At 39.7% G+C, this 26,923-nt stretch overlaps 1 protein-coding gene across 1 annotated transcript in view; it reads left to right on the plus strand.

Moving 5' to 3' along the window:
- BLNK (B cell linker) overlaps positions 1–26,923 on the plus strand; it is a 96,389-nt gene that overhangs the window by 29,608 nt on the left and 39,858 nt on the right.

Genomic DNA, 26,923 nt, shown 5'->3' on the forward strand with positions numbered 1-26,923 from the left:
CAGGGTGATAGTCCTCCCAAAACAAACAGAGACAATGTTAGGAAGTACAAGTTCAACTATTTCTGGAATACGTAAGCTCTTCTATTGTACAGAGCATGGAGTGAAATTTTTAGAATTGGCTCATCTACTGCCGAGATACCAATTTAACTGACAGAGAACTTGGAAGTCTGGATGTAGATGTTATATTGAAAATTCTGAAGATTGAAACTTTTGAGAGGTAAAAATCAGGCCAGTGAAATGACTGGGATATCACAGGAAGGGCATCATACAGTGCTGTATACAGTATTACTGACTAGTGCCAGAACAATAACTGCTTACCCAAATACCTTAATGCTCCAAGGAGTTAAAAAAAAACCACAGAGTCTAACCCTAAAACACTGAAGACTCTATTGTCCATTCAGAATACCTTCTTAAATATTATCTGGTTCTGAATTCCAATAATAAGATTTAAAAGTCTGATTTACCCAATAGTACCGGATGCAGATGTCAATAATCAAAAGCTACTGCTACTAACAGCTTTGGGAATTGAGTGAAAGATCTTTATATACATGGGTGATGCATTTTTGTCTATAAATTTACTGCCATATTTATAGACAAAGTTTCTTGTTAATACTTATCATTTTAATAAAATACTAAGTAAGCAAATACAGGTATAACAGATATGAACTTCATTCGTATAGTTTGTGAAAAACCGAATCCATTTAGGATAGCCTTAATGTTCAAGTATATTATTTCTTTTGTATTGCTGCACAGGAAATAATATTAGGGAGTTTCCTATATGAGCCAAACAAACTGGGAAGCATTTGGTTTAACAGGGAGTGAGTTGCTCTATTTCACTTAATGGCTGTTATTATTCCCCATAGCAACTTTTTCTTTGCTGAGAAAACATGAAATCTATTTACAAAACAAGAATTGTTTTCCAAATCCCACTCTATTGGTAAGAATCTAGAGGAACTTGGAGGCTTTTTACCCATTAAAATCATATTCCTATTGATAAGAATTTGATGAGAGTATAAGTTAATATTCTTCTGGGTGTGTTTTACTAATTAACTAGAGGGATAAGGAAAATGCGAGAGGAGTTTCTGATGAGGTAATTGAGTCTAACAGGATGTCATTTTGATAGGAAAGGTAGAGAACATGCATATAAAGTCAACCAAGGATGTGACCTCTGTTTCTGTGATATACATGACTTCTACAATATTGGGGCCCACAGAAATCTACTGAACCGAGACCAAGAGCTGAGCTTGTACTGATGTGGGCTTTCAGGCTTTGACTTCTGAAAATGTCAATGGGAATAACAAGGGTGTTTTGTAATAACAATTCTGCTGTCAAATCAACAAAAGACCAGAGCAGGTCCAGTCCAAAGTAATAAACTCCTGTCATAGAGTGCATGTCGGGTCCCTAGCACCATTTCACTATAAGATCTGCTGCTATTACATCTTACTAACTGCTATCGCAAAAATTGCCAGTTTCTAGCATGCAAACAGTTTGCATGTTTTAGCTGGAGAAGATCTGCATTGATCTACCTGAGCCAGATCAACAAGTCTGTTCAAATCTGTACATACTGCAGGTACTCCACAGCAGACCAGAACACTAAGGACAGATAAACAAGAAAACAGCAATTGCCAGACAAGTCAAGACCAAAATCCTTTTTCCTCCTCGCATAACCAGAGCTTCAGGTCTTTGCCTGGTATAAAACTTTTTTCCTGGGGCTTCATTAGGCAGAAGCTGGTTCTTCTGGAGTGCCCCCCCTTCCCCATCCTAGCTCTCACTAGTGCAACACTTGATGTTCTCTTCTTAAGATGTTCTTGATGTTCTTAAGAACTTTATGTTCTTCATGAGAAAGATTTTGAATCTAGAAGGCTATAAATACTTTGCAAATTAAGACATGCAGTTGTTCTACATTCTGCTGGGAGAGCCCACAACTGTACCAGGAGCAATGTGCATCCACACACAGATATAATTCTCTGACTCCTGCACTGAATACCTCCACTAATTCAATGAAAGTCTCTTTTCCCTCTAGTCAGTATTATACTTATTTTCCAGGGGGAAAAGAAAGCGGAGGGAAAAAAAAAAAAAAAAAAAGATATACAGTGTATATCAGTGATATACATCCGTAATTTGAACACATCTTGAAGAAACAACATAATTATAGCTCAGTGACCTCATTATAGATAGTCCAAGACTTACTGTATGAGATGTTTATGCACAAGTTGTTTCACAACACTCTCAGCTTACTCAAGTTTCACTTTCCCAGGGCCCATGAAATTAAAAAGCATCTTTTACAGCTGATGTGATTAGAAATACATCTTAAACTAAGCTCAAAATGAATTTTGCTCAGTTGAAAACTGTTTTGAACAGTTTTGCAAAGCCAGGATGAAATCTTTCATCACAAAATCAGCTCTCCCTAAAACATGTGTCGGTTTGTGAGGCAAATGAGAAATCTTCACCAGCAAATCAAACATGTCAAGATGATGTCTTGATGTTGTCAAGACTTGAGTTTATCATTTGTATATATTGATATACAGTTCTGGAAGGTCTTGGGTGAACTGTGAATAAGGAACACATAATTATAAGCTTCGTTTAATTATTATGTGGGCAACATTTGAATTCCTTTTCTTGAAATAAACATCTGCCAATTATCAATGCTGTCAAAAAATATTACTTGTTTATTTTACCAGGAATTTATAGTATATGCAGAAAAAAAAATTGCTGTTCGAGAATCAAGTAAATGTCATATAGTTGACTGATTTCTAGATTACTTTCTAACATCTATTTTTCATTTGTTCATAATTTTTTAATGTGATAACTCCACACTGAAATATTTCATCCTTGCCTTCCAAGACAAGGAAATCTCGTTTTTTGACACATATGAATAAACTCTGAATTGTAAGAGACGTTACATATCAAGAAAGTACCTTGTAATTCTGAGATGTTCCTCCTGAAATGTATGCACTTGCATAATTCAAACTGCAAGGACAAGAAACATTGCTCTTTCACTTCATTTTCATCTTCCCTCCTACACCTGCCTTCTTTTATTTATTCATTAAGGAAGACAAACAACGTAGTGTGGAAAAATCACTTTTCAGACTCTTTTTACAGCTATCAGCCTTTAAATTCCATGAACAAGTTACTCACCCTTGCTCCAGGCCAATGCACCAGCTACAAAAGCCTGGCTCCCCTCCTACCCCATTTGTAGCTGGCTCAAGAGAGAGTTCACAAGGCAAAATCTTTAGCAGTAAGGGTGTCTAATAATAACTAAACCTGGATCTGATAGATGTGGTTTGAGACCTTGCTTTGCTACAGATTTCCTAAGTAAAACCAAGAAAATTATTTTAGCATTCCCTGTTTCCTTTCCCACCTGCAGAACAGAAATAATAGTATTTCCCTATCTCACAGGGGTACTATAAGGGGAAAGCATCAAGAGTTGTGATGTTCTTACTTAAAATAGTAGGAAAAACTGTAAAACTGCATGGCAGGTGAAAGCCACAAATTGCTTTCCAAGGCCCCATTCACAAGCAGTGATGCCACAGGGCCATGAGAGGTGCATGCACTGAGGACATCAGGATACTGTGGAGATAACAGCTCAAGCAGTACCCAATATTACCATCGCTGCGGCTGCCAGACAGACAGGCTGGCAGGCCATGAAAGGTGACAACAGTCCAAAGGGCAAAGAGGCCTCTGCTGGCAGCACTAATTTGGATCTGCTCATGACAGAGATTTACACATCTTTGTTCCACTGTCTAGTCAGACACTTGAGAGCATTTTTAACCTGTTGTCCATGCTTCTAGCTAGAATCACTGTTTCAAATGCTTGCATGTAAAATGTATTTTCATCTGTTACAATTTTACTTCTCTTTAAAAACACAAGAAAATTGGAGGCACAAACTTTAAGGCAATAGTTAAGCTTAAGAGTAAAACAAAAGGAAAGTCAAGAAATAAAATAATGGGCTTCTAACAGGGTGCAATGTGAAATTAGAATGACATCAATAATTTTCTAATCCCCTTTTTTGAGGGAAGTGGGGGTTACTGATATTATAATTAAATGTAGTCCTAGTTAATAAAAGTAGGGTGTGCAACATCACACTTTCAGTTTCACTTTGAAATATTTCAGTTTCTTGCTCCTATGTTTTTATTTCTATGGATTACTTTGCCTAACCAAAGAATTTAATATTAGAAGACTAATACTAATAAAATCCATGAGACTTCTGTCAGAACTGGGCTTTCCCTAATACAGAGAGCTTTTGCTGTCTCTTTAAGTGAGATACAGCGGTACAAAAATCTCGTGGCCTTCTACATTTGGATTTTCCCCACCCCAGAGAAAGCTTCCAGATGAAAAAACATTGGTGGTAGATGACTTCTACCCTAATACTTAGTAGTCATAAAAGGTTTGACCCTCTCCTTGGGATATACCATCATGGATTTTTAATTACTCTTTTGCCTTTAAATACTAGTGCTAACTAGTGCTAACTCAGGTCAAATGTTTTATGTCTGAATAGGTAGATCTAGTTCCTTGTTTTCCATAGTTCTTGGTGTAGTTTAAATGCCACATTAAAGATCTCCAGTTATTCCCCGACTGAAAAAAAAAAAAAAAAAAAAAAAAAAAAGGTATCTAAAAGAGACCAAAAAAGGTTTCCAGTACCTAACCACTCTAGTGTCACAGAAAACATATACACTCAAAAAAAAAAAAAAAAAAACATTTACATATAAAATATATAGTATGTGGACATACATATATGAATTTGACATTAAACCATATTTTTATCTATTATTTAGAAAAAGACTAAATACTGCATGTTTGACAAAAGTCTACTCAGGCATCAAATATTTACAGAAGCAGAGAGTATTACACTCCTCCTGCAGCAGAAAGGGGGCAACAGACACTTGCATTACAGCAGGTTCTCTTCCATCCTGCCATGAGCAACCAAGACTTGCATGACACCAGTTCTCTGAGAAGGAAGACCCCCTCACAGCAGGTTGTTTACCAAGGTCTTCTAGAAAGGTCACTTGTGCTCTTGTAATTAGACTGTTCACCATGCTGTCTTGTATCCAAAGCCAGACAAAACCGTTATTCTGAAATAATTTTTGAAGTGTTTTGCCAAAACTTAACAGTGAAAGAATGGGAATATTAATATCATAACATTGAAAGCTTTGTGGCACCATCATAGGCAGCATGGATTTGAACCTGAGACCAGTCTAACCACAGCACCTTCCCAATCTCAGCTGCCCAGTTCATGTCAAGTACCTAATCAGGAGAACACAGACAGACAAATTCCAGTCCTGTGAACCTGTAACTGGGCATTTTTCTTAGCACCAGGGAAACCCAATCCAATCTTCCAGAAAAGTTTTACCATATTTTCCATTTCCTTTACCATGGTTTTCCATTACTTTCTTTTCTAGAGCCTGCTCAGCACAACTTCTAAATTAGAAAATTTTAATTAGTAAACTTTGGCCAATCTCCCTTCATGGTGCCTTACCATGTTGTCCAGTTGTCTATGGAATGATGTTTCTGAAGGGATTACAATAACATTATAGAAGTATTTCTTTAATATTGGAAACACTATGCTCATTTTTAGGGATGTTAAGCAAGCTATATCACAGACTTTTTGATAAAGATGTGACAGATTATTGCTCAATAAAACTAGATGTCTATTAATCCTCTTTGAAGAGTAAGAGTGGGTCAACCTCTGAAGAAAAAAGCATAAGTTGGTCCAGCTGTAGGGGAGCCCAGCTCTGTGACAGTCAGCTCAACCTCACTAAACTGTAGTGAAAGTAGAAACGTTTATCTTCATTAGTACTCTCGACCAGCCTATATAGCAATAAGGTATCGGTCACAGAGCAACTTGAGGTGGGTATCAGAAAACAAGAAAAAAGTGAGAGGTCACCTTTTCATGACAGAGACCCAAACAAGCTTCTTATGTTTGTATACAGAGCCAGAAGCAGAACCAGGAACAGAAGCTGGTGCCTGACTCACAAACCGGTTCTTCAATATTGTCATGTGTCTGGACAGGATCTTTTTCTTCCCCCCTCAGTTGATTTGCTTTGCTTTTATCTATTACAAGGCTGTACTCAGACCACAGAGAACAGGTTGTTGTAGTTTCGATTCACTGGTCTTTCTTCCCTTTTAGAAAATCATATTTGGTAGTCAGAAAGTGCTGCACCTGGGACTCAAATTTCAGAAGAAAATAACTTCTGGCTCATTCAAGCAATGAGGTGTGAAGAACTATTAATTTATAATCTCATTTTAACAGAATTCCACATGTGCCCCAGCTCAAATACTGCGCAGAAAACAGAACAGATGTCCCGGCTCATTTTGCTCCAAGTCTCTAAACAGAGTCCTCTCATTTTTTGAAAGAAATACAACATTTAATAAACCGTGTGTTATCAACACATATGCTCGCTGCAGGAGAGACATTTCATTCTTCTTGCTTTAGACTAGCCTCTGTGAAAACAAGTGAAAATATAACCTTTTTCTGCTTTTGTATAAACATGCAGAGCTTAATTCACCAGTTTTTATGTTTGTGCTCGATGGCAGGACATGCACTATGTCTAAGATAACGAAGGAACATACTAAACCCCTTCATTCAGCATTTTATGAATTCAGAAATGAAAAGAGGTCAGGTTGAAAGCTGAGATACGATGCTAAGCCATGAAAACTGCAATGTGGTAAAATGGAGTCAGCTAGATAAGCAGAGTAGAGAAGTTGCAAGATGAGCTGCAAGGAGAAGTTAGGGACAGGAGGGCCTGTTGCAGCTGCAAGTCAGACAGTTGGTGCCTGTAACCAGTCACTTGAAACAGCTTCAGGAAGGTCAGTTCTGCACAGCTGGCCTGGCAGAAGCTGAAGTGCAATTGGTAGGAGTGCCACAGCAGCCCTTTATGCAACATAAATTCAAGACCTGAAACCCAACCGCCTGAACAGCTACAGGTGGCAACCCATAGAATAATTCAATTTGCCCAAAAAATACATATATTTCTATTTGCCCCAAACAAACTTAGAAATCATGTAAATATATACCTCTTTACTAGCACCTTCCTCTTAAACTCCATTTCCAACAGCAACATCAAGGTGGGGAATAAAAACTTACCATAGAAACAGCATGGACACTGGCATGATGGTCCTCATGCATATCTACATGGTGGATGGTGTTAACACCCCTTCAGCTCTTGATTCATAGCATCAGAGAGCCTCTGTGGGTAGATCACCTGTAACCACCTAAATACAGACAGCACCATACTGCACATATTTAAAGTGCAGATTTTAGAAAGAAAAGTCAGATTCAGATTCCCAGACCACCTCCAAGCTGGTTTTCTCTAACTTTCTGTTTTTCAGAGTATCTGTACACTTGCATAGGCCAGCAAAGGAGCCAGCATAAAGCAGAGAAGCTGCTTGGCTGCCAAAGCAGGAAAGCAGCATTGCTGGACACTGCATGTGACCTGAAGTGCCTTGTCTGTGTCTTGTTTCAGAGATTGCTCAGTTGTTACCAGCCCTGGCACCGTACTCCACCACACAGTGTAAACACACCTTGATGTTATGCTCTAGATGCTTGTTTACAATTCTTAGAAGTAAAATTCAGATATGCTGTGATTTCTTGAAGAGGTGAAGTCTGTTAAGGCCAGACTACAGCCAGTCTCTATACAGTAGTACAACCTTCCCTGCAGCGTGTTACAATTTAGGACTATTCAGATCAGCTCTCTCAGGTCATTTTATTTACCTTCAGGAGGACAGAGGGAAGGGACATTCTCCTAAGCTGGGAGGCAGCACAATCTCCTGGCCAAAGCTGTCTCGGTCTGGGCTAAGACTACTGTTAAAATGGTAATGAAACGGTAAATATTGAATCTGTCTTAAAAAATATTTTATTTTGTTCTTAAAACAAGCTATGCCTGATTTTTCAATGTCTGACAAGCTCCTTATGTTCCTAATAGTCCAGTGTTCTGGAGAGAAAAAATACAAACCTTTTAGATATTTTACAGTTCTTGTATTATTTTTCCTAGTTTCCATTCTCCTTTCCTGATTCTATTACACATTTTAGGCAACCTCCCATGACATCCTTGACAGAGCATTAGGTCTCGGTTTCTTCTGCCACTTCAGTTTCCCCAGCCACCTGCTACCACAGCTCTGTCATTTCTCCTATTTAGTTCCTTACTGTCCAGTTTCACAGCTTTTTATTATTTTAGAAAGCTCACAGAATTTTCACAATAACCTGAAAACTATTTCAGTTAATTTGCCTTACCATACATTTCATAAAAGTCATCAGATCCTCTCATAAACGCCTGATCTAAGTGATATAATTAATTAAATTTATCAGTATATATCTTCCTTATCTCATTCCTTTGGCTTCAGGCAATTCTTCTCTGAAGAAATACAAGGAAATACAAGGCACATCCATGTTGTTGCTGTAATGAATAGGTAATATTGTTCAAGATCACGGAAGTAACAGGGTTGTTGAAATGTCAGCATGAATTATCAGCTATATTCCTTTTAGATTACAAATACAAATAACGTCTAAGAAATGATTCATATCTAAATGTTTACCCACCAAGGATCTCTCTTATTTATTTTTTTTCTATGCATAGCTTATAAATAAATAGGCTGAAATACACTCTGAAAGAAATATATGTATCAAAGACAAACCTGTATCTATTGCTATACCTGTTGGATGGAACACCACAGTCTGGGAAAACCCCACTTTCTGTACAGACTTGAAGTGTTGTTCATTTCAACCATGGCATAGTTCCAGCAGCTACCTGGGCAGGCTTAGCATTTCTCCTATAACACTCTCAAAATGTTGCTTTTCTATTATGACATCCCTTTCTACGCTAGTATTCTTGTATATTGGCTTACTTCAATTTAAAGTAGATCAAACCTGGATCAGATCAAAGGTCTAACTCATATGACATTTGTGGCATTAGACAGCACCAGTGGCCTAAGGAAGAAGAATGAGGCAAATGGGTGTGAGTGGTTGCCTCTGCATACACGTGTATAACCAGTACGTCACTATATTAAGCTGTTAAAACACCCCAATGGAAAATGCTGAAACAAATAAATATACACTTTGATCTTTAATAAGTCTTGGTGGTATCAGTTCCATCAGGAATAATAATAATAATAAACAACAAACAAACAAAAACACTATAATTTCTTTAGAAGCTCATGATACTTTTATGGAAAAAAAGTCTTTTCCATAAAAGGGGAAATTCTCCAGTGAACAGGACAGTAAGAGTTAGCAGACCTCAAGTATGGCTTAAGCTTGAAATAAATCACAATCCTTAAGGAAGAATTACTTTAAAAATTATTTCCCCCTGGAACATTCTATTATAACACTATTGCCTTTCTATTTGCTAACTGACATGAAAATGTTATAGTATAAGCCATAAAAATAATATATTCCTTGTCAAGAGTTTCAAATTACAAATAGTACTTAGGAATCTAACTTTTATTCATCAGTCTGTTCATAAACATATTCCTAGCTCAAAATTACTGTAGCAATAGTGAACAGGACAACTTCAAATGCATATCATTCTTATATTCCAGGCTGAGCTCTACAACACACAGAACATTTAGGTACCCAAGTCCATGCTGCAGATGTTGTTAAAATTCACTAATGTTCAGCAAAGAAGAACCTCACTAAACTATCACTTACATATATTATTTCTAAACTACCCAGTCAGAAATTTTCTTTAATCCCCAAATATTTTTATATTTTAATTTCCTCAGTGTAGTAACCTTCTTGTTCTTTATTAAAACAACAAATAATGAAAAGAGATAAATGTTTATTAACATGACTATCTGCAATACAATGAATAGTCAAATTTAAATACGTCTCTTTAAACGTAGACTTCTATCAAATTCTTTCCTCTTTCACTTCTCCCCACATTCTCTCCTCAGATTTTGAATCTGAAGGGATGACCAAAAACACTAGAAACAGTTATTCTGAAACCCAGTGTTTGCTACTAAATGTAGTTTGTTTTTTTTTTCTCTCAGTGTACTCTGAGAGTACAACAATGCACGCTCTTATGACCTCAAACTTCTGAAATAATTCTTTTAAATGGTGTACAACTAATTCTTCAAAATAAGATACATAAAGAATAAGAACTCACTCTACTATAGTATGCCACTCCTACTCCTCTGCTACTGTTTTGTGGTCTTAATGCAATAAAAGTTACCATGTGAACATATTACTTACAACAATTCACAAAATTTGCAGTCAGATTAACAGACAAATTTCATGGCTAGAGTTATAAGTCTGAGCAATTTTTCTCCACAGAAAACAGTATTCTATTAGACCCTTCATCTCATGTCAAAGCCACATAACACTGTCATTGATAAAATATTAGTATATTGTTATTTCACATAGTAGTTTGCTACTTTTTAATTAATAAGATATTTTCTTTCTTTAGAAAGTCCTCCATCCTCTTGATAACTTCAGTGTCTTTTTTTGAAGGCAACATTTCAATTCCACTATACTTCTGTGTCAGAAGAATTTTTGGAGCTATTTCTGTTCAGTGACATCATTGCTCCCAGAGCACAGTGTTCTAGTAGGGGATAATTCCCAGTTATCCAAGAAACAGAAGGGAGCAGCCTTAAGGTGATGGAAATGCACGAACATAGAAAAGACCAAAGCAAACAAACAAACAAACAGGCAAAAAACAACTGTTTCTAAGCAAGAATGAGATAATGCTCAGACAGGGATTATTATGGTCAGTAAAGCAGTGCAGACTACCAACTTGTTCCAGAGAAGAGATGCTTCAACCATTTTACTTGGCTGTATGTATTACAGGCCAGTGCAGGAGAAAAGTGGTTTAAAAACCTCCGTTTTTTCAGCATCTTCCAGGTGCTGAAGGCATCATGAGAGGTGTGAACATTATCATTGCCATATAGAAATAACCTCATTTTCAGATATTCCTTTCATTTTGAAGTTTTATGCAACTTCTTGTCTGTGTGAGTATATGGAGTGATTTTTGTCAGCAGAGATGCAAGTGTATTTAGACCACTGCATGTCTGAGTTCTGACTGATGCTCTTGAAGGAAGGACTTGCCAGGTTTCAAATAAGCCCATGCCACTGCAGCTTCACTTCCCTGGTGACACTCAAAACTAGGTGAAAGCTAGCCAGTTATGAATATCTGGATTGCAGTCACTCGTTAAGGTTGGAAAGGGTAAGATTTGCAGACCAAGCAGCAGCACTACTCTTCGGAGGCACTTTTCTCCTCCATAGCTGTCAAATGGCTCCAGCACAGGTCACTGCCTCCAAGGCAATCTGGCCTCCAACACTTTTAGTTTACCATTAAATAATTAGTCTGTCTGAAGGAGCAAGTTTTTTATTTCTGTGTGCATGTGGAACAGATGACGGTAAAACTGAAAAGCAGAAGTGCAGCTTTTTACACAGTAGGTTTGTCCCCAGGGAAATAAAACACATTTTTTCTGCAGGTGCTAAAATAAATTTGCTCAGAAGCCCCCTCACGAGAAAATCCTACTAAATTTACTGTTTTCACATCTTTGCCTACCCCATAGGACAAGTCCGCGTGTACTGCCTGTTTCCTCTAGTGAGCCTAAAGACAAACCCAAATCCCTTTCAATTAAATTTATAGTTGCATTTTCAAACGCATCATCTACTACTATAACTATTTGAACAACTTCAGTAGTTACTATCCAAAGTGATAACAGATTAAAGCTTTAAAATTTCTACAGCAGTTGCTAGGAGTCTTCCAAAATTAATGCTGTGTCATTGAGCCATTTGACCCATAGTGAAGAAACTAAAATTTCCGAAAATAAGTATTATTTAAAAATCCTTGGGACAGAAATGTACCTTCCTCTCATCTGCTAAGACACAACTAAATGCCTATGTGTATCTTTTCCAGTACAAGAAGCAATGTTTTCTAGTTTAAAAGAGCTCAAATGCATCTTGGAAGTGGAAAAAGTAAAAATAAAATCATTCAAATAGACTAGTTAGTGAGAACCTGAAAGCAATGCTTGGGAAAAACAGAGATGTATTATTTTAAACATGAAACAGCAGTGTGTTCACCTGATTGTAGCAATCAGTAAGTTGTAAATACATAGAAAGTCATGAGGAATCATGTTCCATAAACTCATGGTTTCCAAACACCAGCTATGGGACACTGAACGGTAGCTTAAGTAGGCAGTGCTATCAACTGAAATAGAAATAGAGGGGAAACAAAACTATATCTAAATTGGCACACTTTTAAACAATAGGGTTTGAGTGCACTTTTGGCACAGTGTCAAGTACCACATGTTTGCATTCAGACCCAGATGATCAAGCACAAAACCCACCCAGGCAGCATGTGACAGGCCAGTGCTAACAGCACGTTTCCCCTTCACTCGCTTGCTGTCTCCATAGCACATTGATGGCACAGCTTCCTAAGGATACTCTGAAAGCAGAATAGATCAAATATGTACAGAATACTTCAAATATCAGGCCCTTACCAAAAATTAAAGCCTGCAACATTGCTACAGATGCCAGTTCAGATTCAGGTGGTATGAATTTGGGCTATTTTCCAATTCAGACAGAGGTGGGAGCAATTTGGGCTACTTTCACCTAACTTCCACAGCCTTAAAAAACTGAACTGTAGTAATTATTTTCTGACTTGCATGTGAATGCAGACTGACTAAGCCAAATTCCTACTAGTGTCTGCCTTTACATCCACATTACACTGTTTCAATGTTTGGAACTCTCACCTTTAGTGCTATCCCAGTAGTAGCAAAACGTCAGAGAGCTCAAGCAGTAGACTCAATTTTTAAATAGAGGTCTTTACATATGAGTAAACACTCTTTTTGAAGCAATTATCAGTCTAAGAGAGAACTGAGATAGCAAATAGATATAGGTAAGGAGAAGTAACTCTAAGCTACATTAAATATTATAACCTCAGAACAGTAAAACCAGGCAGATATTCTGAATTAGATTTTCAGTTATTTTCCATATTTCTCAGAAAATCTTATATGGTTGCTCTTTAGTCAGAACTTCCTGAGGGAAAAACCAAGCAAAAGATCAAAAAGCTGTCCTTTAAAGAGTAGAACGTGCAAATTCTGGTTTCCCACATTCCCCAGAAGTGCAAAAGTCAAAATGAGCAAATATACTAGCTTCTTAGCAGGACAGGTCAACGCATGAAATCCACCTAAAAAACTCTTTCCTATAATGAGAAGTTCCATTGATGACTCCTGAGTATTTCTAAGAATGTTGTCTGGTATGATCTTCTCCATTAATGTTGGAGACAAGATTTTACTAATTGCGAAAGGGTTAAGAAATAGGTTTTCTAGCATGACTGAGAGAAAACATGAGTCTTATATGGTCATGGTACAGATAAAATTGAAACCTCATTATCAAACTGATTGCTTACATCAAATCATGTTTCTCAGCTGTTTTATATACATTGAAGGCACTAGACTGTGTCTGTGAGCATTAATGTAACCTGTAAAAAATAGCTTCCTCTTGAAATAGTCATGCATAGCTCGTTGAGATTCTTTGATGCAGCACTGGCTCCTCAAAGCATTACAAATAAAAATAAATATAAAGCAGATTTCTTTCAAATGGATGTCTAAAATTAATCTATTTGCAGTTCTTTTTATCCACCTTCTTAATGCTCATTTTTTATGCTACATAATTTATAAGCCTCAGCTCGTTATTTTAACTATGTGAAATCTTAGATGGTTAAAAATGGCAGCTTCCATGCAAAGCTGTATCAATATACTGGCTTGGACTTTTCACACAGCCTGATTGCCCACCTGTCCAGTGTGCTACAGCTCCTGCCTGTGACATATTCCTAGGCTTTCTTGTCATGCAGACAAGGCTATGGGAAGACGCTGTTACATCTCTGAGCAACACCCCATTGTGTTCAGCTTCACAGCTTCAGCTGCCAATCCAGATCAGGAACTCAAATAGGCTCCTACATTCCCTAGGCTAAAGATAGTCATAATCTGTAATCCACACGAAGATAACAACATGAATGGTCTTCCTAAAAGTAAGTTTATGAACTTAAAAGTAAGATATGTACAGCTGATATGTTATAAAATATTTAATATTGTAATGTGTCTACTACCGATATCAGTAGCTTCAGCAGGAATCCCTGACAAAACCCAAATCATCATACAAACCACATACTGGCAGGAATTGAAGTAGACAGCATTAATTTCAGTGGAAATCAGAAAAAAAAAAAAAAAAGAAAGAAAAAAAAAGTCATTGAAGGAGTCAGACAGAAACTTTCAGTCAAGAAAAACTACCACTGTTGTCAGTGATAGTACTCAAACTCTGGCTTTTGCCTAACGGTTTCTCCGTTAGCCCTGTAGGGAGGTACTTGTTCTGATCTAGGAACACCACTTACCAAGGACTCAAATGCTTCAGACAAATCTTTAACCACAGATGATCTTAACAATCATAGAATCACAAAATATCCTGAGTTGGAAAGAGGAATCCCACAAGAATCATCGGGCCCAACTTCTGGGGGAGTTGTCCAAACATTTCTTGAACTCTGACAGGCTCGGTGCCATTGCCACTTTCACTGGAGAGCCTGTACCAGTTTCCAGCCACCCTCTCAGTGAAGAACTTTTTCCTGATATCCAACCTGAGCCTCACACGACACAGCTCCATGCCGTTCCCTCAGGTCCTGTTGCTGTCCCCAGGGAGCAGAGCTCAGTGCCTGCCCCTCCACTCCCCTCATGAGGAAGCTGCAGGCCACCATGAGGCCTCCCCTCACCCTCCTCTGCCCTGGGCTGAACAAACCAAGTGACCTCAGACACTCTTCTTACGTCTTGCCCTCTAGAACATTCACCATATTTCTTGCCCTCCTTTGGCCACTCTCTAGTAGTTTTATGCCCTTCTTTATTGTGGTGCCCAAAACTGGACACACTACCTGAGGTACTCAAGGTACAATAGAGTATAGGAAACTGGAACCTGGAGTAAACAGGAAATATCTGTCAATTTGCAACAAATTTTGACCAACTGAAGGTCAAAGACGATACAGTCTCAGCCTGTTGCACTGAGTCTGGATTTGGCCATGTCCTGATTACCACATCTTAAATAGAAAATAGGTCTTAAATAGAAACCAGAACATGCCATCAGTGAGGCAAAATGCACAAGGAATGAAACAGGAGAAATAAACTGCAGAAAATAGCAGAAGAGGTTAAAAAATCATTTTAGTTTCTGAATACACAAGATAAAGATGTTGGTTTTTTAAATCTTTTTTTATTTATGGGCATAAGAGGAGAAATACAGTCATATTGGGAGAGGACGAGAGAGACAAACCCAAACTAAGCCACAACACTTACAGTGATGAGGAAATGATGTTGCAACAGTCAGTGGCATTTAAATTATCCTTCCAAGCATTAAGAAGGTCTTTCCAAAAATTTAAAAGGCAGTTTGAGCATCAATAATAATAATAATAATAATAAAAAGTATCCGTATTCTCTGAACCATCCTGCCAAGGGAATTTACTGGCAAATCCTACATTACCTGTGTTGAGTAATGGTGCAAGGAACTTACCCTGTAAATCTGTAGCCATACACAGGAAAATTAAAGTACCACTATCTACCTAATCACAAAAAAATGGCAGAGTCCATGACAATGCAGGTTCTTAAAACATTAAAGTGCCCTTTAGGTGAAGAGTTTGAACAATAAAACTCCAGAAGACCACTACTGCAGGAACACTTCTGCAAAAAGTTTCATATGAGACATCAAAACCTATTCACCTGGGACACTACTGTCACCCCCATGCCCCTGGGACCTGCCCCTTACCTCTGCTGGGCAGCACAGGCTGGTCCAGGCTGCCAGGCCACATCTCAATGGCCAGCAGCACTTGCAAGTTGGCAGCTGTGCCTCCCAACTGCCCCCATCGGCCCCAGATGTGCCAGGGAGCACAGTAGGAGCACATGCATCCCTCAGAACAACCACCCCTCTGCCAGCACTCATGCCTGGGGAGGAGGGTTTCATGTTAACCCCTGTTATGGCCAAAATGACATCCACGTGGTAAAGCAAATGTTAGTTCCTCTTTGACATTCTGCAAATGAACACATTAGGTCAGAGATGGACAGTTGCTGGGGTTACAGCAACAAAAATAGCATGACTTTATGCTCACTGCGTGGCTCCAATCTGCTACCGCCTCCAGGCCCTCCCAGGGTTCCTGAAGAAGCAGGAAGGTCATTTCCTGGAGCTGAGGCTAGTGAAGTCCCGCCTCACTATTTGGGGGCAACAAGTAACCCTGGAGGGAGGGAGGAACTGCCCCGTCCCAGTGGTCAGTCTATGTGTTCCTCCTTACTAGCAGTAAACAGTGTTTCTGTAAGGACTATACAGAAACCCTCTCGACCACAGACAGGGTCAGTCTAAATATGAGCTCAAAGTTTGGACTCTGAAACCACCTGCTGGGCAAAAGAAGAAGCCTACAGCTGTTTGGAGAGGTTTGGGTGTGCTCTTTATTTTTTTTCCCAAGTGGCTGTCCTATCTTGTTCTGCCCTGATAAGCTTTCTGAGCACAAGAATAGATGGCCAGATAGGCTGATTTGGAGGCAGACCAGAAACAGCTAAGCAGGCTCTAGCCATTTCCTGGTAAGGCTACACTGTTTAGATCCAAAGGTTCTTGACACATGAATACATTTAAACTGGGGAAGAGGAGGAATTTCACTGTAGCTAGAAAAATTTCCTTTGACATTTGGGGAAGTGTGGCTTCCTTCTCTTAATTTCAGGACTTAACTTGCACTTGACCCTCCATTGGTTTCCCAGGAAAAGCATATTCCAAGGTGGCCAGGAGAAACTGCTCTCTCTCAGGTGCCTTGGGTTTGAGATAACTAGGGGGTACTGTATGTGCTTTCTGGGGAGGAACAGTCTAATTTATTCTTTGGCCATGTTCTGCAGGAGCAGGGAGCCAGCCTAGGCCACATCACCTGGTACTAGAGACTTCTGCTAATTCTGTGGCAGGACTCTTCTCCCCTGGAAAGTGTCAGTACATCTTGGTAGGAGTGATTATAAAGTGAAATAAGATGTGCCCTCCATAAGCATTCAGAGGGCCAAGCCCTGGGGGAGCAGTAGGAAAAGGGTTGGTTTTTGTTTTTGTTTTTCTGTAAGCAGCTTGTAGATATTAAAGTGAAGCAGAGATGTGTGTTGGGCCATGTGTATGCATGGCAGAAACAAGCTGGCTGAGATACTGATCCATGGACAGGCCCTGCAGCAGATACCACAAACAATGTTCTCATGAACAAGTCTTGTGCAATAGGGATATTCTTAGGAGTAACTTCTTGGCAGCTGTACCAGTTTAAACAGCCACACACCCTATTCCTCCTACCCTCTGCTGCACCCTCACAAACACCTATGCACTGAACCATATCCAGAAGCGGATGCAGCTAAAACCACCTTTTTTGTTACTTTTTGCTAGATCATTTGTAGAGGACTTCTTCCCCAGTCCATTTCACTGCATGGCTACATGGACACAAGGATAAGAGATGAAGGCTGAGGGACTGCCCTGGGAATGAGGCATCAGCATCAGTTCCTTCAAAGGAGCAGTGCTGCAAGGACAAGAGTGAAAGCTCTCTGCACCGGGCACTGTAGAGCATTAAAACTAAACCCATAAACTGATGAGTCATGAAGAAACAAGGCAAAACCAGGGCAGTGTGTGAATGATAGGCCACCAAAGATCTCAAAGGGAAATAGTTTGGGATTTCTGTGAGTCAGGTAAGAACCAGCTGTTGTCTAAGCGCCTAACAAGCAAGCCTGTATCCTGATATATATTTAGATATAGCAGAAAGATTGTATAAGCAAAAGGTAAAGTGACACTGCAAATGATTTACAATGCTTCTTCACATTGCCAGAGTGCAACCTTAATTTCAAAAATAACTTTGAGAGTAAACTTGGAAAGGTGTCCAGTTCATAACCAGATGTAATGCAGGGTGGAATTCCACAGACTTGTGTAGTAAATAACATTCAACTTGACTGTTATTACTTAAAGCCTTTATGAAATACCCCAACTTTATAAGACACCCCAAAAGGGTAATTTGTTCACTAAGGGCCCTCCCTTGAGAAATACTGTGTGCAAATATCCTCTGATTCCTGTGTTAAAGGCTGAGAGATCAAAGACATTATCCATGCCAAGATCAGAGCAATACTGTTATCAAAGACATAAATCTTGTGGCAGGCTGTTTCCCCGTTTTCACCTTCACTAGCCAGGAAAGTATGTTTTGCCACTACATTTTCACAAAAGAAACATAGTACAATCTAGGGAGTTAATGTATCCACGTGAAAACCTGGCTTAAGTGTCATGAGAATCTCCCCAAGAAATAACTTCTGGTGTCCTCAAAACATACAGTACTTGCCAAAACATATTAACATGATGCAGATGAAAGAAGAGGAAGAAGAGAAAGTTTTCCTACCTGGACCAGGCTTAGCTTGTAGATTAAGCCAAAGATACAGAAAGAGACCAAAGATACAGAAAGAAGAGAGTGGCAACACTATACAACGCATAGAACTTAAAAAAAAAAAAAATGCCGACCAGAACTACAGAATAAAGCCCAAGCATGAATACCTGCTTACACTGCCACTTATAAGTTCACCTTTAAAGGGGAAAAAAAGACCAAGCCTGGGCTGAGAGGTATCAGAGCCATTAAACACAGACCAGCTACCTACATTTGGGGTGGGAATGGCCTCACCCTGCGCTGATAGAGGGTGTGCTGTTTAAGAAGTCAGGTGAAGAAATCTCTTTTTCCCGCCAGTGATATTCAAAAGGATGGAGACAACTGGGTGATCTTCTCTAGTTTTGCTGCAGCCTCTTCGGGAAGGGAAAAGTCCCCGTGGCAGCACGCCAGCACCCGGTACGCCATCACAGGGAGAGGTGCGGGGAGCAGAGAGGGGAGCCCAGCATCTCCGGCGGTCCCTGCAGCCTGGCCAAGCCCTGGGGCCAGCCCGGGGCTGAGCACCCAGCTGCGGCCAGCTTCCCTGGCCCCGCCACGGCCCGCTGGAGCTCATCGAAACCGCACCCGCTGTCAAACCCGGCTGTCGGCACTGCGGGACCGCCTTCCTCCCAGGCCAAGCCGCCGCTCCCCCAGGACACACGGAGGGGGCTGCGGGGAGGCGCGGGGGAGCCGCGTCCCGTTTCCAGAGGCATTACCCTGGGCTGCCGCGGCCGCAGCCACCTGTGCGGGCCGGGCCGGGCCGGGGGCGGGCCGGGAGCACCGGGTCCCTCCTCTGCCTGCGCCTGCGGGTGGGACAGGGAGAAAGAGCCTGCAGCGCCCGGCCGCCGAGGCTCCCCTAGCAGGGAAGTTTCCCCCGAGCACGGAGCGGGGTGCCGGCAGGGAGCGTGGCCGGGCCGTGCCGTGCCCTTTCCCCTCCCGGCAGGAGGAAGCGGCGGCGCCGGCAGGTGCCGAGTGGCGGTGACAGAGGCGGCTGAGCCGGGGGTCCCGGCGGGTGCTGGCACAGCGCGGAGCATGGAGAAGCTGAACAAGCTGGCCGTGCCGGCCGGGGAGAAGCTCAGGTACGGGCTGGGACCCCCGCGGACCCCGCCACGCGTGGGGCGGAGCGGGGCTGCCGGGCACCTGCGGGTGGGGAGCGCGGCGGGGTCGCGGGGAGCCGCGTCCTGCGCTGGAGGGGACACAGGGGCATCGGGGGGACAAAGGGACACGGGGGTTACAGGGACACGGGGGGGACACAGGGGCACGGGCAGAGGCCGTAGTGTTACACCAGGTCCTCGCCGCGGCCGTGCGGGGAAGCGCAGGACGGGTCTGTGGAGGATAACGTGGTGGCTGCTTCGCCGGCAAAGTAGAGGAAAAGGGTTTAAAAGTTTGTTTGCAAAGGTTTAAGAAAACAGGCTTGGACTCACTAAGGTGTATGAGCTGTATGCAAAATAGGGAAAAAAATGGATTAATGGCTTAATGGTTTAATTGGAGTGTCATATGAAGTTGGCTTTCGCAGTTAAGTTCCTGTGGTATTTCCCAGTCTTCGAAAGAACGGGTAGAAGACAGGGAACTGGAAAGCGGGAAATGCTCCTAAATGAAAGAGGACAACTTTAAATACAGGGTTTGAGAGAAAAAAAAAAAAAAAAAAAAAGCAGAAGCTGACCATTACTGAAGTATTTTTAGTGTGGCTGGACTTGTGTGCTGGTGGAGCGGGTACCTCAAGGCTCTTTCACAATACCGTTTTTTTCCTGAGTAATTAAAAGAAGTCCTGTTTCAGATGAAGGTTAAAATAGGAACATCTTTTCTTCTTCTTCCTTTTCTTCTTCCATAAAGAAATACTGGAAAACGTGTTTTTTCCTAAAATTACTCATATTTAAGCATTTAATACTAATTCATAAACCATTTACAAGTGTCTCTCCCTCTCCCCAGAAGCCTTCATGCAAATTAAAATATTCCCTTGTAAAACTAGTCTTGATGGAACAGAATTTCTTGCTCTCCACCCTCTCCGTACTGCTGAAATATTGGGGTGTACTTGTAGAGGTGCGATGACCCTTATAGTCCTCATCCTGGCAGGCTGCATCCTACAGCCTGGGCAAGGTCTCTTGATGGCCCAATGGACGGGGAAGAAGACAGTTAGTTTTCTCACTGTCTGCAGTTTATCACTTCAAATGGTTTAAATAGTGGCAGGCCTTAATGCTGGTTGCATTTAGCTATCTCAAGATAATAAGCTAAGTGAAGTGATGGAAAACTTGATGCCATCAAGATAGTTACTGGTACCTAAAGAAATAAAATGTTCTTTTCTGTGATAAAGCTGTACCCTCTGCACCTCTTCCAAATGCTTAAAACATGGCTAAAAACAAAATTACTTCCAAATATATAGAGAAGGTCCTACACATGAGGGTCATAATAGTCCACAGCTTCTTTGTGTACCAATTTAAAAGCCTTAAACCAGAAAGGCAGCCATTGCATCCCTTCTGCATCTATCTTTACATGGGCTGACACTCTGTCTTGACCAAAGCTTTAAAATTGTAAAATAAGGAAGAGGAGGAAGTAGCTCCGCTTTCCTGTATTATCTTGAAGTACTAAAAGCTACTTTTTCTGTCCTTCTTATTGCCAATTCACCTTAGTTGTGCAAGCAGTGCACGTTTCTCAAACATGAGTGTTTTCACTACATGCAGTGGAAATGCATGCATGCTTTAGTTTAAACGTGTTTAAATACCCCATTAGACAGAGACCTGGATACATGGTTACATTGACCTTACTACAACAGGAGGATTTTAATAACTTATGGCAGAAGTTTGCTTGAGATTGTGTTCATAGTGCAAACTTAGAAGAGACGTGCAAATATAGGAAGAAATCAGTTTAATATGGTGGCAGCCATTGCTTCCTTCTTTGAAACAGCCATGTGCCTGCTTGCACTCTGCAACTTGTTGATTTTGCCGTTGACTTCCTAATATAGCCTCGTACCTACAAAGAAGATACATGTGTGGTTCAAAATTTCCACCAAATGTTACATGAATGAAAAGGTTATGTTAAAAATCTGCCTTCCTCCATATGCCAAGACGTAAATGCGGAGAACTTTTCTACAAAGGATAGGTTCAATTGATGTAATTACAGTTCACATACTTTTCTAAAGACAGCTTTCTTAAAATTTCTGCTTTGTAGCAGCAAAAATTAAAGTAGTACTGCTGCTGAGTCAGTGTTTGAGAGCAGAACTTTTGATTTTTTAAGTGTAGACCTGAAAAAGTAGGTATTATGTGGCTTCAGTAATCTCATCTGTTCTCCATGGGCATATCTGAACCGAACAGATGCAGTCTTTCATTGAATTAGCAAGTCTTACATTAGATCTGAATTCTTGACATATTCAACACATTTATCGCAACAATAAGAACTGTAAGCGTTCTTATGTGCCTCTAACTATCATGTTGCAGTATGAGCGTTGTTTGCAGGTGCAGTTAAGTCACTCAATTAACTTAAATATCGGTTTGATAGGAATGCTGGAACTTCATAGAATTCCATTATTGTTTTAATATAGTGTTTGTTACAAGGTATGCACAGTATTATAGAAGTATTCCCTCAGAATACACTTTTTATTCTAATTCCTTTCATATAGTCAGGAAAACATGAAGTTCCAGGGTTGGTTGTTTATCATGAGATTAATTTGTGTGGTGCATGCAAAAAATTTGGTAGTTTGAATGGTTTTCTAAAGTGAGGAGTGAAATACATGAGCAATGCTATGCTGACATAGCAGTATCTAGTATGCCTTGATTTCAGAAAATATATTTGTCTGAAGCATAAAATTATACATAAATAGATGCACTCATAATCAGGGATGGTAGTTGGCAAAGGTAACATGAAGTTAGCAACTCAAACAATATAGCGTCAAACTTGCAGGCTCTTTTGTGGTTCAGCTTCCTTAGACTATGCACCTATGATTCCTGTTCTGTAAATAATTTGTAGCTGCTATATATGACTCTGTTATAACATCTCTTTAGAGTTGCTGCATTTTTTATTATGACCACAAACCTTAATAATGCCTCTTTGCGCTCAGCTGCCTTCAGCTGTTTATCACAATGTAATTTTCAAAGGCATCATTACCATCCCCACTGCAGTGACAAACCATGGCATGAAGCAGAAGCGTACCACATGCTTTCACTTGCTGAAGGTCATACAGCCAACATCTTCCAGACTGCAAAAAGATCACGTTTCCAAGAGTAAAATTTCCTGTTCACTTGAAATAACTTCATTAAATTGCAGCAGTTCCTCCCTGCCCCACCCAAAAAACCACCACCCCAAACCTAAAATCACTATCTCCCCATAACTGGCAAATGAAAAACAAGTGGGGGGGACAACTGACTTTTTTTTTTTCTTGGGTAGGATACGTCAGCTTATTTGCAATGCAAACACAATCCTTATGTTTTAACATCGCCTGCTAAACAGGAGGGTTTAAGTCCTAATTCTATTAAAATCAAGAGAAGTTTCCTTGAGGCCTGAATGTCTGTTAGTTGTCTGTCAAGTTTGAAGGTATTTATGGTCTTTGCTAATTTTCTACGGATAGAGATAGCTTGGCTCTTAACTACTCAGTCTTTTCTTTACTACAAGATCTTTTTGGTGTAGTTTCCTCTTGAAAGGGTATAAGCAGAAAATGAACTCATTTGGGAGCAAAATGATATTATATTGTAAACTGATGCCTTCTATGTATAGCACGTTTTATCAAAGGGAATATTTCCTTTTTGAGAGAATAAATTGGGAACATCTGAACATCAGTTCTGCACTGTAAGAAAATGTTTTTATTACAGAAATTCCAATTAATTCTTGTTAATAGTGAATAGGAGCAAATAAAAACTTAATCTCCTTTTTTCCTGAAGTCAAATTTTAATGTAGTTTGTCAGAATCAGAGTAAAGATTAACCAAGGAAAGAAATGGGAGTTTCAAAGCAGTCTCCCTGTGACAGAGTTGGGCACCAGAGTCCACATCCAACATTAACATATTTCTCCTCTTTTAGTTATATACACTTCAAAGGAAAAGTTATGCAAGCGTACAGGGTTAATTGTATACTGCTTAGTAGTCTAAGAGCCCAAATGAGGAGAACTGTTCCACATTGAGATGTTTCCAGTCTGACCTCTTCTAGTAGCTCATCACTATTTCTTCTCCACGAGTCACGGCCCCCTCACTTCTGCTCTTACCTGTTCTGTTCTCTTTCTAGCACGAGCCCTAGCTGCCTTTACCCTTAGGCCTTCAGCCAGAAATGGCCTTGAAGGTCTTCACCACCCACTGCTACCTCCAGCAGCCTTCTTTCTCAGCTTCCAGTTTCCCCTGAAAACTTGCTACCGCACTGCAGTGGTTTTTTGTGGCGCGCACACGTTTTGGCCTGACTAAATGTGAAGTCGCAGTGCTGACTGCATGCAGCCTCTAAAGCTGAAATTCACAGGAACAGGGAAAAGCAAGCTCACCAGCTACATTTGCTGTGCTGCTGAGTACAAATACAAATTCTTTCTGTGGGATTGTTAGGTCCAGTTCGCCCTACAAAAGATGGAGTTTTGATTAAATGATGAAGCTGAGTAATCTCTATTTCCTCTTGCTTTCAGTTAAACAGTTCATGAATCTGTCTCACCTCTGGACTTTGGAATGGAGTGAGATACAAAATGCAAACTTCCCTAAATACCACAGAGAAAATCCATTCTTTCACTCCCAGTGCAACTTCCTCTGTCAAATCCTCCTGCTGTTTCTCTCTCTCTGCCCTTGCTTCAGCATAGCATAGCCTCCACCCCCATCTATATTTTCCTCATTTCTTCCTTTCTGTCTGCGCAAGCATTTCATAAGAACAATCCCTTTCAAATTTGTTCCTCTTTTTTTTTTTTTTCCATTATTGTCCTTCTTTCTGGCTATGTTGTTCTGCATGGAGCAATCTTTGTCAGTCTGCCAAGCTGCCCTCTTTGTTTGTTTGTTTATTAAAAAACATAAATCTTCATATATAAACCTTCTAATAAAAACTGTTAGGGGAGGGGAAAAAAAATCCCGAATCCTGCTGTACTGTTTTTAAACCCAAACATTTATACATTATTCTTATATAGCATTTTCCTGCCTACGATGATGTTTATAGCAAACTGTGTTTGTGTAATTGTGATCCACATATGTTGTATGTGAAAATACAGCAATATGGACAAAATGATGCTGTGTAATATTGAAACCATTCTGAAGAGCTCTTGTTTAATGTAGGTAGCAGCGTAAGAGTAGAGTCTAGGTTTGCACCAAAACTCTTCACAAGATCGGTTATGCATGTACATCACCTTTAGTTTCCTTCTATGTAGACAAAATTGTTCAGTCACTGGTGTAGCTTATGACAGCACTGCCTAACAGGCACGCTCACCAAATAAAATTAGGTCATCCAGTGACATTGTAGCCCTGCCAAATAATTGTCCACAATAGCAGCATTTGCCAGAACAACTATAAAAATAACAAGTTACACCATCTCAGGCCTTTGACTGTCAGTTATTCAGCAAAATTTAGTAATGTAGATTGGTCTAAAGATTTGCTGTTTGTGGTCTTTTTTTTGTCAAAAAAGCATATGCCCAATACCAAACAAAACCCAATAAATTAATTTCCTTGGCCATAGAAGAAATAAAAATGTTTCAGCAAACTTTGTATAACCTTTTTTTCACCCCTATTTTAAAACTACACCCCATATAGCTCTGTAGAGAGCTAGATACTAAATCATATGATGTTTCTGTTACCCAGTGATATGTTGATCCAAGAACGAAATAGTTTTGCATGTTACAGAATCATTCAAAACCTACATACTGCGCAGTCCTTTGTAATTTGATAGATACTTTTCTTTTGGAAGAAAAAATATGATAATCAAAATTTTGTCAAAAATAAATAAATAAATTGACACTGTTATGACTTGTGACATATGTTTCCATACGGCATGTGTAAAAGAACATTGACAAGATGAGGAAAAAGTGTTCCCACATTAGTTGAAATTGCTATAAGTACCCCTTTATTTGAAAATGAGCCTTGTTTTTAGTAGCTCCTTTTTGCCCCTTGGAACCGTTTGATGATTCTACGAAACTGCCTCTTGGGTCTACTTGCCATTTTACTCTCTTTTTCAGTGCTGTCCAATAGTCTTTGGAAGCAAACCTCTTGAAAGTCAACAGTTGAAAAGTTAATCAGGAGTAATGGAATCAAGTCTTAGTTCTGCTTGGTGAATTTAGTTTTGGAAAACCATTTAACCCGATCAAAAATCCCAGCTAACCATATTCAGGGTTGTAACAGGTCAGACAAGGTATAACTGAAACGTTTCAAAATACTGAATACTGTAAGAATCCCATTGCTTTTGCTTTCTGTTTAAAGGATGAGAGAAATCTGGAGCTTCAACATTGCAGGCAATTCCAGCATTCTGAACAAACATAGAGGAAAAAATATAAGACTTCAATTATTTGCAGAACAGAAACTGGAAAAAAAAAATGATGCCTTGTGGAGTTGAGATCATTTTACATTAACACTCAATGTTATGTTAATTGCACTGAAATTTTTGACATTTAAAAAATGTAAATGTTTCCTCTCAGTTTGTTGGACCAGTATAGTTCGGGATTAAACTGTAGCAGATTACTGTGTGCGCACTGCAATGAGGAAAATTTATGACCCACTCTATTTGATGTATTTAATGGAAATGCCTCAGAACTACTTCTTTCATAGGCAGGAATTTGACTGCAGGAATCAGTTAAAAGTCACCTCTAGTTATCTGCACTTCTGCAGATGACTTATAAGTCCCTCATCATTAGTTTTTTCATATACACTTTATGTGGTTAAAGTGATCACTGAATTAGTAGACTGATTTTAGTTTTATGTAACTTACTTTATATCTAAGTATGGTAAAGCACACTACAATATGATAGATAAGCAACATCTTCAGAAAGCAAGTATCATTGGTTTTATTCTTTATCTCAGCAGATGAGAATTGGAAAACTGATAGAAAACATGGCTGAAAGTTATAGGATTTTCTCATTTGGCTTTAGGAACCATCTTATATTTTCCGTAGATTGTGAAAGGGCTATACATATGATGTAAGTAAGTATGTTTTGTGAAAGCCATACTAAATGACTGAGGGGTAAAGAAGCCTCAAAATTCTGTTAGTATCTTTATTCTTCATCTGTTATTGCATATATTTAGTATATTTTTGACAGGTAGATTTCCCTGATATAAGTGAAGCCATGCATGCAATGCTACAGGCTTATGATCTCAACAGATATACTACACAGTAAATACTTTGGAAAGTATTAAAATAATGCATCCTCAGTCAATAATATGAAAAACATGAACATTTTTGAAAAACATGAACATTTATGAAGCTTAGTGCAGGGGTAACTGGGCGAAGTGCCCATGGATACAAGTGGCCAGGACTATATGGCTCAATGATTCCTTCATGTCTTAAAATACAGACACCAGCAACTGTGCAAGAAGTACAGAAGCAGCTAAGTGCTACTGCAAGTGCAGTTACGTGGCCAATTTAATTCAGTCTGCTTGAGCTGCTGCCAAAAGAAAGT

The sequence above is a fragment of the Cygnus atratus genome, chromosome 7, assembly GCF_013377495.2.
Source record: "Cygnus atratus isolate AKBS03 ecotype Queensland, Australia chromosome 7, CAtr_DNAZoo_HiC_assembly, whole genome shotgun sequence".
NCBI classification, from domain to species: Eukaryota; Metazoa; Chordata; class Aves; order Anseriformes; family Anatidae; genus Cygnus; species Cygnus atratus.